The 13,167-nt window shown below is 36.7% G+C and overlaps 1 pseudogene; it reads left to right on the top strand.

Annotated features, from left to right (window-relative positions):
• The first annotated feature begins 231 nt into the window (after nucleotides 1-231).
• On the top strand, nucleotides 232-914 carry LOC126948873 (UPF0488 protein C8orf33 homolog; annotated as a pseudogene).
• The last annotated feature ends 12,253 nt before the right edge of the window (nucleotides 915-13,167 follow it).

The following is a 13,167-nucleotide window of genomic DNA, read 5'->3' as shown; positions in this document are numbered from 1 at the left end:
ATTCCCAGGTAAAACATGTACACATGGATCTGAGTCTTCCTGTCTCTACATAGTCTTGAAGTTAATTCACCCTTAATGTTTATGCTGGTAGGGGATTCCATTTTCAATTTTGTAAAGGTAGCTAGGAGGCTGGGAGAAAAAAGAAACTAATAAATCAGTTGAAATGGCAAATCTAAAATAAACATGCATTAACAGCTAAGACCGTCATAGTTCTGGTGGCCACTGCGGCACATGGTGGCCCTAGGACATCTTGCCAGGGAGGGGGTGGCGTCCCCAGGCCTGGGTACTCCCCGTGAGTCCCGCAGACACCAGCTTCCTGGCCCAGTTTCCAGCACCCGGAATCCTCCCACTGCCTGCCTCTGCCCAGGGCAACCCATGTGCAGTAATGCCAACTCCAGACGTTAGACGATGAAGGCAGCGCAGCGTCAAAAATACAAAAGAATAAGAAGAAAACCCGGAACACGGCCTCTGTGGCAAATGGAGGCTAGAATGCCTCAGAGAAACCTGCCCCAGAGGAAGTTCCCCTAAGGGCTGAGGCCCAGGTGCAGCAGTTGGCCCAGGAATTGGCTTGATGTGTGGAGCAACTGGAACTGGGCCACAAGAGGCAAAAACCCACCCTGACACAGGAAGAGCAGGTTATTGGAGCAATCCAAACCCTGCGCAGCAAAAGAACGTCCCTGCCCCGGAAGAGGCAGCTGATGCCTTCCTTGTTTGGAGACTACAGGGCTCAGATAGAAGCCGAATGGTGTGAGGGCCTGCGGGCTCACAGAGCTGCTGCTTATTCAGCCCAGGTGTAGCCTGTAGATGGAGCCACCAGAAACAAGAGCCAAAGGGTCTGCAGGCCTCGCCCTTTATGGAGAGCCAAAGCCACTCTGGACACTCATGATGAAGAGTTTAGGTTCAGTTTCTTTTAGCTTCTCCCCCAACCTGGAACAATCCCTCTCCCTTGGGGTGGTGTAGGGGTTTGTTTTGAGTGCAGAGCCTTTCCAGGACTTCTGTTGGCAGAGAACCCTGGGGTTGGTCTGTCCCTGTCTGGTCCAAGGATTTGGAGCTGTTGTGAAGGTGTGAGACCATCAGATAGGCACAAGACCCCATTTGTTTTCTGATGAAGTGTTCTCTCTTTCAGAAGAGAGAGAGAGAGATACATTTAGAAAATATACAATAAATTGGAGTGTTCAAGGTATTGTAGAAAGAATATTGTACTCAGCCTTTAGGATTAGATTAAGTGGCTATTGGTAACAAAGAGTAGTGGAGAAGCTATATACTCATACACTGGTTTTCACTTTTGAAAGGAATCCCTGTCAAACAGTTTAGTGCTTAATGCTGTTATGTCACATTGCCCTAATCTCTATTTTTGATAAAATTGGATAACGAGTGAAAGAGTGTGCTGACCACCTGTGTTAGAGGAAGTACAGAAGATTCAGGAGTCTGGTATCCCCGGGTCCAGTCCCTCACCGGGGTCCTTTGTCCATGTTGCCTTCATTCCTGAGCAACCTCCTCAGGGAATCAGCATGGCACCCACCAGGCCAGGCTCTGTTCTTAGGTGGCAGGAGCTTCTTGCCCTAACAATTCTGGCCTGAGACCTGGATTGAGCCTCGGCAGACTTCTTGTCTAAATGTTGGCCATGTCAGTCTCAGGCCCTCTGTTGCATGGAATTGGGAATCTTCAGGTGACCTAAGCCTCATTGTAGCTTGATGTTTGCTGGGGTCTTCCAAACTCAGTTCCCAGACTAGATTGATACCTGGAGCCCAGCTGCCTACTCAGCATTTCCACTTGGGTGTTTCATAGGCATTTCAAACTTGACATGTTTAAAATACTTGATTAGGCTCCAGTTTCCCTTTGGCTTCTGCTTTTCAGTGAATGGCACTACTGCCTGTCTAGTTGACTCAGCAGCAAGCCTGTGTCATCCTCGATTGCTGTCTCTCTAGCACTGTATACTTTTTTTTTTTTTTTTTTTTTTTTAGAAGGAGCTTTGCTTTTGTCTCTACCAGGCTGGAGTGCAATGGTGTGATCTCAGCTCACTGCAACCTCTGCCTCTAGGGATCAAGCGATTCTCCTGCCTCAGCCTCCCCAGTAGCTGGGATTACAGGTGTGTGCCACCATGCCTGGCTAATTTTATATTTTTAATAGAGATGGGGTTTCTCCATGTTGGTCAGGTTGGTCTCAAACTTCTGATCTCATGTTATCCACCCACCTGGGCCTCCCAAAGTGCTGGGATTACATATATACTTTTAATACTTCGACTGGCATATCAGCTCTGTCTTCAATATAAATCTCGAATATTTCAAAAAAAAATAGTTAAGACCACATTCATCTAAGGATTGATGAGAATTATTGGCTGGCCACGGTGGCTCACACTTGTAATCCTAGCACTCTGTGAGGCAAAGGCGAGTGGATCACCTGAGTTCAGGAGCACAAGACCTGCCTGTCCAACATGGTGAAACCCCGTCTTTACTAAAAATACAAAAATTAGCCATGTGTGGTGGTGCACACTTGTAATCCCAGCTACTCAGGAGGCTGAGGCACGAGAATCACTTGAACTCAGGAGACAGAGGTTGTAGTTATCCAAGATCATGCCACTGCACTCCAGCCTGGGCAATAGAGTGAGACTCTGTCTCAAAAAAGAAAAAAAGAAGTATTAATATATTTGGTTGTTTATGAATCAGATACACAGAAAGGTTAAGAGATCATATAATGCACACAACATATTTGATTAACCATTTTGCCGATTTGCAAATAAATCTTGCACCCATAACAAAAGGTATTCATTGATACATACAAATAGTTAAGTTTGAATTTGCTGTCCATGAAAGAAAGAAAATAAATCAGAGAAGTGACTTTAAACATATTTAGCATGGGAACCCAGTCCAATTCTCCTTCTCAACATGTTGCCATTAAGTCTTAAAATCAACTAGAGTGAATTTTTGCAAATGATCTGACCAGGTATTTTGAAGGAAGTGAGGCTCAAAGGATTTAGAGTTAAATACTAAATATTCACCTTTTTCTTATCCATACTGCCCAATAACCAGATAGTAAACAATTACATAAACCTCTTAAATGTTTTTGAAGGTTGATACATCCTATGGAGATTAACATTACTCATATAGTGACACTGATACTGTCTGTAATCTATCAGGTGTGTCGAAGCACCTTGCTTTACCTTGGTAAGAGGAAAACGAGATAGTCAGATTGCAAAGCCCATCAACTTTGATATTTGATCTTGTCTAGACCGTTGATGTCCCTTCCTTTTAAGGACAGTAGCCAACTGCTTTGCTTCAATAATTTGATACTAGGGCATTTTTAAAATGCCATGCTCTCCTGCTATCCCTTACTATCCCAAACGTCTATCTTTCTACTTTCTTTATGACTTAGTAACTCAGTAGGCTTAGTTATGCTTAGTTTAATCAAAATTTCTCAAGACCAAGAACCAGGAGGGCTCATCAGCTTACTACTGTCTGTGAACTAATTAGAAAAATGGTAACTAAATTTTAAGTCTCTAAAATAGTTGCACAATGTGGATTTGTTGTAATAGCGTTTGAAAGCAATTGTGTTGTCTAAACTTGAATACTAGTTTTTCAAAACCTGACATAATTAAAGTTTATAATAAATAGATAGATTCAAGATAGTATGGCCAACACTTTTTCAGAAAAGGGGGAAAAAGGTGGAGCTGCAAAGAGCAATGAATGAATCAGAGGTCTATGATACTGACAAAAATGGTGGTAATATCACCACCTACACATTTGTATAAACTTCATTTTATATCAGTTATACCAATAGACTAACCCTGTGGGGTTACAATCAGCAAATAGTATTATACCCATTTTAGAAAAGGAGGCATTAGATGATTGGAGTGAATTCTTTTTAACAACCTAGCTAGGTCTAGAATCAGAGTCTCTAACTTCTTAGTCTATGTATGTAGCAATGAGAACATGTCAAAGCAAAAACAAAACCTCCAGAGAATTCAGATTGACTTTTGGAAACAAAATAATGTTTATTTATTTCCAATGAATTTGTTATAATACCATTTAGAGTTACTATTTGTTTCCTGTTACTCCATGCACTATTCTAGTGAATCCATTTAAAATGTACAACAGTCCTATGAAGTAGAAACTATTATTTCCATGTTTCAGATAATTTGCCAAAAGTTACATCTGTTGATCACTAAAGGAATCGTTATCAATATCTTATCAACAAACATATGAACTAAAAAAAATTCCTAAAGAACTTAGTGCCAAGAACTTGATTATTAATTACACACTACAACAAAAAAGAGCAAGGGCTACTTGAAAAAATGGTTGAATCTGGGGCTGGGGCAGGATGTATGATGAAACTGGAGCCTCTTGTAGTGCCAGAAACTAAAGAAATATCTGCAAAAAAGGAAAAAGAAATCCCGCAATGATAGAGGTACATCAAAACAACACGGGGGTCAGACAAAAGACCTTCAATGACTAAAACTGACATAATTTAGCAACAAAATAATATAATATTGGGTTATAACTTAAGGATAAAACAAATGTCCATGGGTTCATACTGCCATAAATAAATGATTGTCAGGTGCAGTGCTGCACGCCTGTAGTCCCACCTGCTCAGAAGGCTGAGACAGGAGGATTACTTGAGCCCAGGAATTTGAGACCCATCTAGGCAACATAGCAAGGTCTCAAATCTAAAATAATAACAATAGATTGAATAAATAAATTGGAAAAGTAGACAAATCTCCTGGGCAGAAAGATTTCAAATATTTAATGTAGTTACTCTGCTCTCAAAGAGATGGAGCTCTCCTTAAGTACAGCCTGTGCATAGTGACCTCCTACAAAAGAGTATAGTATGGAAAGTGGGGAAAAGTAACTTTTACAGTGGAGAAATCTGACAAATACTATCTCAGTCAAGTGGTCAATGTCAACATCATCAGTAATAAGTTATGTTGATGACATGGTATCTTTGATGTGATGTGATAAAAAGGGTTCTTTACATCCATGATCTTTCTTCTGAATATCCATAATCCCAATTCAATCATGAGCAATTCATCAGTCAAAGCTCAGTAGAGGGACATCCTAAAAAACACCTGCCCAGTACCACTCAAAACACTCAAGGCCCTTAAAATTTTGGCCCTGAAACTGTCCCTACAAAGAGGAACCTTAGGAAGCATGACAGCAATATGAAATGTGGTTTCTGGGATGGATCCTAGAACAGAGAAAGGGCATTAGGTAAAAACTGAGGAAATCTGAATAAAGTATAGAATTTAGTTAATAATAACATATCATCAATACTGGTTCATTAATTGTGACACATGTACCATACTAATGTCAGAAGCTAATTATAGGGAGAAGCAACTTTCCCCATCTTTGCAACTTTTCTGTAAATATAAAGCAATTCAAAAAATTAAAAAAGTTTATTTTTTTAAGAACTGTATGCCAGGCGCAGTGGCTCAAGCCTGTAATCCCAGCACTTTGGGAGGCCGAGACGGGTGGATCACGAGGTCAGGAGATCGAGACCATCCTGGCTAACATGTTGAAACCCCCTCTCTACTAAAAAATACAAAAAACTAGCTGGGCGAGGTGGTGGGCGCCTGTAGTCCCAGCTACTCGGGAGGCTGAGGCAGGAGAATGGCGTAAACCCGGGAGGCGGAGCTTGCAGTGAGCTGAGATCCAGCCACTGCACTCCACCCTGGGCAACAGAGCGAAACTCCGTCTCAAAAAAAAAAAAAAAGAACTGTATAATTTTGGAACAAAGTTTAAAACATTTTTTTTTTAGTTTAGAAAAGTAAATCTGAAAGAAGTAAATTCATTTAATCAACACATCAGCTCATTTGTTTGTTTGTTCATTCATTGATACCTTTTATTATTCAATAAATACTCTTGTGTCTACTTCGGTGCAGCATAGCACTATATCATAAAGGCTTCACAGCTCTATAATGGGTGTTTTCTCTATCTAATGCCTTGTATACCCTTGAGAAGATGTTGTTTACTATGCTGGGGAGTTCGAAATTCCAGCACAGTGCAGCAGACCATTTGGTGAAATCCTGAAAAGAAAGGAGGGCAATATTGAAGGGCAGGTGCTACTCAAAAGATTACTATGGATGGACGATTTCTCGTAACTGGATTTTGATGATAGATTACATTGCACAGATTGGTCTATTGAAAATGTATTTGATTATTTTTTGACTACGTAGTCTTCAAATGCACTGCAGTGTTAATCAGAGCTTGTAATAACTTCCTGTTATTGGTTGACCTGTGACATTAACCTGTTCTGATAGTGGCAATGAAAGTCAGTCTTTGAGTACTATGTTCAATTTACTAAAAATATTTAGAATACTAAAGTATTTCCAAAGACAAATCTTTTGTGTGACAGATATAAAATAACACCCGTAAGCTGAAGGGTCTTTCTTAGAAAAGCGTTCTGTAGCAGCTTTAACAAAAGTATTGGGTGCCACTTTAGGAAGCTCACTTTTTTTGGCCTGCAAATAATTTAATATTTAAATCAAATTTAAATATTTAATTTTGAATATAAGCTGATCTAATATTCAAAGTCCCATACTTTAGAAGAAATGATTGAATTATTCTCATGGTCATTTTGCCTTCTATAGGAGTACACTCTGATCATCAAACTCATTTTCCACTGCAAAATATATTGAACACAAAAACTGAAGTTCTTGAAGCATTTAGATACCCATTCTTTTTAGTGACCACTGCAATGTGGATGAAGGTTGACTAGAAATATACCTTCAACTTAATGATCTAATGGTTGTCCCCCAAGCCCACAGAAATAGCACATGGCATAAATCTGTGTTTTCTGAAAATATCACATTGTATTCTTGAGGTCATCAGCATGGAAATGATCTCCAGTGTAAAATCTATATGAGATATATGGTACTCTCTACAAGGAATATTGGATTATTGCACTCTGTAGCTTTGAAAACCATCTTTCTTGGATGACAGCAGAAAGCTTCAATATACTTGCATGAATTATAAATGACACCCAGTACTCTTGTTGAAGCAGCTGCAGAATGCTTTTCTAAGACCCTTCAGCTTGTGGATGTTATTTTACATCTGTCACACCAAAGATTTGACTTTGGAAATACTTTAGTATTCTAGATATTTTTAGTAAATTGAACATAGTACTCAAAGACTGGTTTTCTTTTTTTTTTTTTTTTTTTTTTTTTTAATAATTCTCAGAATGGAACAGACATGTATTTAACCTGAAAATGAAGTCATGGCTTTTAAACAATTAGCCCCAAACAGGAATTGATTTAAAAAAAAAAAAGCCTGTCTGTGAAGGGGAGAGAGACAAAACTAACATTGATTTTGTAGTATAGCTTCTTAATAGTTCAGACTTTTAGGTGCCTTTGAACATCTTTACTATCAGTAGTGAAATGGAGTAACATAAGATCAGAAGCCCCAAATCAACACTCTCCTTTCAAAGACACAATTGCTGGCTTAATTCACATTCTCTTACATATCTTCTTTTGATATTCTCTCTAAACACTCCACATATTTTCAGGCTGGGCACTTATACCATGGGCTCTTACCATGTCAGCAATTTTCTTTAGTGACAGCCTAAATAAATAAATAGTTGAATTTTAAGGACATACCTGTCATTGAAAAACCAATAGAATGAAATCAGACTCCTTCGGTATTCAAAGTGAAGATCATTCAACAACCAAAAAAGTTATTTTAAACTGTTCATACATTTACACTTTTGCTCTACCAAAAAGTACCTTTCTAATGCCTTTAAATGATTTTTTAATGTGTTGTAAGTTGGTAGGCTCCCTGGAATCTACAAAGGAAAGCAAATAATGTATATGCTATTGAATTATGTAGATTTATAATTTTTTCCTAACAAGATAACAGAAAGTACACTAGGTTCACAGTCATACCATGTTTTGAAAGAAAATTATAGAGTGAAACTAGAGCTTGGAAAGATGCAGAGGCAAGATCACTGGGCAATGTGTCCAGAGGACCAGAAAGATTTGGGTCTCTTCTATGGGGTTAGTTAGTTGTGTGACTGAGGGTGAGTTACTGAGCTTATTGAACTCCAAAGTAGTCATTTGTTATAACTTTTTCATAGACTCGTGAATGATTGGAATTTAGAATAATGGGCCAGTCATGGTGGCTCATGTCTATCCCAGTATTTTGAGAGACTAAGACAGGAGTATTACTTGAACTCAGGAGTTTGAAGCCAGCCTGGGTAACATAGTGAGACTCCACTTCCACAAAAAGTAAAAAATATTAGCCGGGTGTGGTAGCACCTGCCTGTTGTCCCAGCTATTCAGGAGGCTGAGGCAAGAGAATCAGTTGAGCCCAAGAGTTCAATGCTGTAGTGAGCTATGATTGCGTTACTGCACTCCAGGCTGGGTGATGGAGCAGGAACCTGTTTCAAAACACGTTTTTAAAAGAAATTTAGAACAATGGAGTTAAAAGAGACTTGACTATCATTCCAGGGTCACTAGTCCTTACTAAAAAATGAGAACTTTGTAAATAAATATCAGGAAAACACAAAAATGATTCTAGAAAGAATAAAAAGTGAGTCCTCTAAAAATTTAATGTATGAGCTTCCCATTTCAGTTCTGATATGTAAAGTGGTAGTCACATTCCAGTCATTTCCATCCTTAAAACAACAATAAAAAGCTGACCAAATTGAAAGTCAATGGCTTTTCTTGGACCCATCAGAAAATTGAGGTCCCAAAGTAAAATACCATCTTCACACCTGGAGAATGTCTTTACTACAGAAAACCACTAAATCACAAAGATAAATCACAAGACATAAATAAAGGAACAAAAGATATATAAAACAATTAGTTAACAATGAACAAAATGACAAGAGTAAGTTCTCATCCATCAATAAAAACCTTGATTGTAAAATTTGAATTCCCAGTTAAAAGATAAAGACTGACTGAATGGATGTTTTAAAAAACTTAACCATATGTTGCCTATGAGAAGGTACTTCACCCATAAACACATACATAGACTTAGAGTGAAGGAATATAAAAGTGTATTCCACACAAATGGAAATCAAAAGCATGCAGAAATAGCTATACTTATATCAGACAAAACAGACTTTAAGTGAAAAAAAAAACCATAAAAAGAAATAAACTCATATAATGATAAAAGGACAAATTCAGCAAGAAGATAAAACAATTATATATGTACCCAACAAAGAAGCACCCAGGTATGTAACAAGTTAGCTCTAATAATATAGTAAGAGCTGGGAACTTCAAAACCTCACTTTCAGTATTGCATAAATCACCTAGACAGAAACTCAACAAGGAACACTGGACTTAAACTGCACTATAGACAAAATGGACCTAATAGACATTTACAGAACTGTAAATGGAAATTAAGCAACATGTTTCTGAATGATTATTCAGTCAATGAAGAAATTAAGAAAGAAATAAAAAAAATTATTGAAACAAATGAAAATAGAAACATACCAAAACTTATGAGATACAACAAAAGCAGTACCAAGAGGGAAATTTTTAGCAATAAATGACTACATCAAAAATGTACAAGGATTTCAAATAAACAACCTAATTATGCACTTCAAGGAACTACAGAAGCAAGTACAAACCAAACCCAAAACTGATAGAAGGAAAAATTAATAAAGATTATAGCACAACTAAAAGAAATTGAGACAAAAAAAAAAATACAAAAGGCCAACAAAGAAAAAGTGGGTTTTTTTGAAAAGATAAACAAAATCAACATACCATTAGCTAACTTAAGAAAAGGAAGAGACCCAAATAAATAAAATCAAAAAAAAAAAAAAAAGAGAGAGAGACATTACAACTGATACCACAGAAATACAAAGCACTATTAGAAACTACTATGAGCAACTATACACCAACAAATTGGAAAATCTACGAGAAATGTATAAATTCCCGGACATACATAACCTACCAAGACTGAATCAGGAAGACACAGAAAAACTGAAGAGACCAATAATAATTAATGCGATTGATTGTTAATAAAAAGTCTCCCAAAAAGGAAAACCTAGTCTGAATAGCTTTGCTGCTAAATTCCAGACTTCTAAAGAAGTCATACTAAATCTCAAACCATTTCAAAAACTGAAGAGAAGGAAATTCTTCCTAACACATTCTATGAGATCAGCATTACCCTGATACCAAAACCAGACAAAGACACAACAAAAAAAGAAAACTGCAGACCAATATCCCTGAAGAAGAAAGCTGTAAAAATTCTCAACAAAATACTGGCAAACTGAATCAAACAATGCATTGAAAAAACAAAATACATCATGCTAAACTGGGATTTATCCCAGGGATGCAAGGTTGCTTCAACATTTGCAAATCAATGAATGTAATACATCACATCGACAGAATAAAACCCCAAAATCATACGATCATCTTAATAAACACAGAAAAAAATTTTATAAAATGATTTAAAAAAAAAAAAAACTTTAAACAAACTAAATATAGAAGGAACATACCTCAAAACAAAAACAGCCATATATATGACAAACCCACAACTAACATTGTACTGAATGGGGCAAAGCTGAAAGCTTTTGCTCTAAAAGGTAGAGAAAGATAAAGATGCCCTCTTTCACCACTTCTACTCAACACAGTATTGGAAGTCCTAGCTAGAGTAATTAGCAAGAGAAGAATTAAAGGGCATTCAAATTAGAAAATAGAAAGTCAAATTGTCCCTCTTTACAGAGTACATGATCTTGTGTATGGAAAAACCTAAAGATAAATACTCTTATCACTGACAAATAAATCTAGTAAAGTTGCAGAATACAACATCAATATATACAAAATCAGTAGTGTTTCTATACATCAATAATAAACTAGTTTAAAAAGAAATCAAACTGCAATTCCATAGCTACAAAAAATATGTAAAATACCAAGAAATAAATTTAACCAAGAAGGTGAAAGCTCTCTATAGTGAAAACAACAAAATGCTGATAAAAGAAATTGAAGAGACAACACAACAACAACAACAAATAGAAAGACATATCAGGCTAATAGAACAAAAAAATTAACATTGTTAAAATGATTATACACCCAAAGCAATCTACAGATTCAATGCAATTCATATCAAAATATCAATGGCATTCTTTATAGGAACTTTTAAAAACTGTTTCAAAATTTGTATGAAACCACAAAAGACCTTAAGTAGCCAAGGCTATGCTGAGCAAAAAGAACAAAGCTGAAAGTACCACACCACCTGACTTCAAAACATACTACAAACCTACAGCAAACAAAACAGCATACTATTGGTATAAAAACAGACACATAGACCAGTGGAACACAACAGAGAATCTAGAATTAAGTCCATGTGTTTACAGCCAACTAATTTTTGACAAAGGCACCAAGAATACATATTAAAGAAAGCACAACCTCTTCAAAAAGAGATTGTAGAAAAATTGGATATCCATATGTAGAAGAATGAAAGAACCCCTGTCTGTCACCATATACAAAAATAAACTCAAAATGAACTGAAGACTTAAATATAAGACCTGAAACTATAAAACAACTAAAAGAAAACATAGGGGAAACACTTCAGGACATTGGTCTATGCAAAAATTTTATGGCTAAGACTTCAAAAGCACGAGCAACAGAAACAAAAAAAGACAAATGGCACTATATCAAACTAAAAAGCTTCTGTACACCAAAGGAAACAATCAACATGATAGAGAGACAATGTGTTGAATGAGAAAAAATATTTGCAAACTATTAATCTGATAAGGAACCAATATCCAGAATATACAAGTAACCAAACAATTCACACAAAAAAAGATCTGATTTAAAAGTGGGCAAAGGATCTGAAAGAACACTTCTCAAAAGAAGATATACAAATGGCCAAGAAGTATATGAAAAAAAATGCCCAATATCACCAATTATCAGGAGAGTATAAATCAAAACTACAATGGGATATTATCTCCCTCCCATCAGAACAGCTATTATCAAAAAAACAAAAAATAGCAAATGCGGAAGAGGATGCACAGAAAAGGCAATTCTTATACAAAGATATATGTGAACCCCCATGTTTATTGCAACACTATTCACAATAGCCAAGATATGAGATCAACCTAAATATTCATCACCAAATGAATAGATAAAGAAAAAGTGGTATATATACACAATAGCATCTATCCAACCATTAAAAAGAATAAAATCCTGTCATTTGTGGCAACATGAAAAAGCCTGGAAGGTATTATGTTAAGTGAAATAAGTCATCACAGAAAAATAAATACTATGTGTTCTCATACATATGTGGGAGTTAAAGAACTGAACAGAGAGGAAAATTGTGGTTGTAGAGGCTGGGGTGAGTATGAGGCAGGGCAGGATAGGGAGAGTTTGGCTCAAGATACAAAATTACAGCTAAATAAGAGGAATAAGTTCTCATGTTCCATGGCACTGTAGGGCAAATACAGTTAACAATAATTTATCATATATTTTCACAAAGCTAGTAGAGAGGATTTTGAATGTTCATAATACAAAAAAAAAATGATAAACATTTGAGGTGATGGATATGCTAATTACTCTGATTTGATCATTACACATTGTATACATGTATTAAAATACTACTCTGTATCCCATAAATATGTACAATTATTATGTGTCAACTAAAAATAAAAGGGAGAAAAAAGAAATCAGATGCAAAAGGGTGCATACTGTATGATTACATTGGTAAAAAGCACAAAAAGTAAAACAACTAATATAAGCTGTCAAAGCTAGTTATATTCAGAAAAAAGCTGAAAAGAGGCAAGAGATAGGCAGTTGGAAGAGTGGCAAACTTTGGTCTCTTAACCTCGGTCCTGGCTACATGGCTGTGTTCAACTTGTTAAAATCCTCAACCTACACACTCATGATTTATGAATATATATATTACTATAATGAAAAGTTTAAACAATTGGCTCCTATCACTGAAATGTACAGGGTTAGTGTTCAGGAACAACTCTATCATGATACCCAAATGATGCCTTCAGAATTTCTCTCTCTAGCTCTCTGCTTATCTGCCCTGCTTCCTTCTTTGTTGGTTATTCTCTTGGACAGGCTCTTCCCATGTGGTATCAAAATGTCCACGAGCAACCTCAGCTGTCTGGTTAGAAATATAGCAAAAGGAGCGTTCCTCCACTCTTCCTCAAGATCAAGGAACTGCATCTCATTGGATCAAACTGAGGCACATGTTCCTTCCTGTACAAAGTAGTATTGGC

This window comes from Macaca thibetana, chromosome 2, assembly GCF_024542745.1.
Source record: "Macaca thibetana thibetana isolate TM-01 chromosome 2, ASM2454274v1, whole genome shotgun sequence".
Lineage (NCBI taxonomy): Eukaryota > Metazoa > Chordata > Mammalia > Primates > Cercopithecidae > Macaca > Macaca thibetana.
Note: the sequence above shows the minus strand (reverse complement) of the source record. Positions and strands in the feature narration are given on the sequence as shown.